The sequence below is a fragment of the Chrysochloris asiatica genome, unplaced genomic scaffold (assembly GCF_000296735.1).
Source record: "Chrysochloris asiatica unplaced genomic scaffold, ChrAsi1.0 scaffold00187, whole genome shotgun sequence".
NCBI classification, from domain to species: Eukaryota; Metazoa; Chordata; class Mammalia; order Afrosoricida; family Chrysochloridae; genus Chrysochloris; species Chrysochloris asiatica.
The window spans coordinates 6,019,830-6,021,977 of record NW_006408705.1 but is presented as its reverse complement, the minus strand read 5'-3'; the positions used below and the strand labels follow the sequence as shown (position 1 = coordinate 6,021,977).

At 33.4% G+C, this 2,148-nt stretch overlaps 1 pseudogene; it reads left to right on the top strand.

Annotated features, from left to right (window-relative positions):
* Positions 1 to 2,148, top strand: part of LOC102816806 — a 9,984-nt pseudogene that overhangs the window by 2,703 nt on the left and 5,133 nt on the right.

The following is a 2,148-nucleotide window of genomic DNA, read 5'->3' as shown; positions in this document are numbered from 1 at the left end:
CAGGCTGTCATTGTTTCCATCATTTTCAAAATGTGGCTTCCAAATGAACTCATTTGGGACACATGAACTCCACTTCAGATTAGTAGAAAGAGACTGGAAAGGGTACACTGGGAAAGGCTTTAGAAGTGATCAACATCACTTCCATCAACATTCCATTGCCAGGCTCACATGGCCATATTTCACTGAAAGACTATATTCTAGCTCTCAATCTAAGGGAGTCCTGGTGTGGCACTGTAGGATAAGCACTGGACAGGTAACCACAAGTTTGGTAGTTCAAACCCACCAGCTGCTCCTTGCAAACTTTATATAAGCTCACTATCAGTCAGAACCAACTCAATGACACATAACAACAATTCATTCCAAGAGGCAGATAAGTGAATTTCAGGAGCACCTGGTCAGTCTCTACTACACCATTTTTCATTATTTGCACACATTGCAATATGAACAATGCAGTACATATTAAAATTCTTAATATATATTTTGCATTTTATTTATTCACTTACTAGAAGTAAATTTCCTTTATGAAAATAAGATTCTTAAAGCTGCAAGGGATAATATGTTAAGTAACAAAATGTTTTCTTAAAGTATCTAGCCTCAAAATGTTTTCTTGAAATTTTTTCTCAGTTAAACAGGGAACTTTATTAAAAATTTTGTTCTCACTTTATATACTGCAGTGATACATTTTTTACATAAAGAAGGAAATCTTAAAAGTTGAGAGACTAATAATATAAGCAGCTCTTAAAGATAGTAAACTACTGTGTAGGATAGATATTCACAGATGATAATGGAAGTCTTAAAATAGATCTTTTGTGACATTCTGGTATTAAACTTTTTTGAAGGCTCAACAGGTTGCTTTAGTGGTTAATATCTAATTAGAATACAGTATGTTAAAGTACCCAAACAGTTGTTTTTTAAAGCAAATTGCCATTTTCACTGAATTTTCTTAAGTTTTTGAAGTTTTCTCCCTAGTGTTTATGGATAAACTTAAAACTAAGGATGCAATCCTAATCACTCTATTACCAATAAGATTTTCCAGGGAGCTTAGAATATACTTAATGCAAAGACATTAACTTATGGAGGTTCATTTTAGCAGTCAGTGAATTGTACAAAAGGAGGATATAATTAAGCAGAAAATTGTATTGATTCTTGCATAATCCATTTATCATAGAATTTACATTATAAATTTCATCATACTCCATAAGGTGTTTTTTTATATAACTGTTAATCTGGCTGGTGGCAGAGTTTAAACAAACTTTGAAAATTGTCTTACATTTTATGAGTTCTTGATCCAGTCTAAACCTTTTTTAAAGTACTTTGCTCTCTAATTGACATGATCTATTCAGTTAATAATGAGAGACCATCCAAATAACCAAAGAGAATACTCAACCAGAATTTAACGTGATTTACACATATTCATTCCTCTCTACTGGTTTTTTATATACCACTCAGTCAATTCTGACTTATGGTGACCCCACACATACAGAGTTGAATCTCTCCATAGGGTTTTCAAGCCTGTGATATATCAGAAGCAGATTGTCAAACTTCTGGGCTGACTTGAACTACTGACCTCTCAGTTCGTTTCTGAGCATTGAATCAGTTAATATTACTCAGGATTTGCCATAGTTCTTTATGTATATTACCTTAGTCAATTAATTTTAATATGCAGTCATCTGAAGGTATCTACTACAAGGATTAGTATTCAGGAACTTTTTCTAGGGTAACATCATTGCCCATTTTCCTTTTGATATGTCTATGTTGTTCTTTCTTATTTATTTTTATAATAATACTTTACTGTGCTTTTGGTGGGAGTTTACATAGCAAATTCAGTTTCCAATTGACAATTTCTAAACAAATTGTTCAGTGGCAATAGTTATATTTTCCACAATGTGTCAACATTCTTTAAATGCATTCTGTTTGTTCCATTTCCAATACTCTAACATCGCTGCTCACTTGTATTCTCATCTTTGCCTTTGAGGAATTTTTGACCTTTTGGTCTCATGTATTTTTTAGATTTCTATGTCCTGGTGCGGTGCTGTAAGATGAGCATTGGACTGCTAACCACAAGGTCAGCAGTTCAAGCCCACCAAATACCCCTCAGAAACCCTATACATAGTCACTTTGAACTAGAATTTACTTGATGGCACTTAA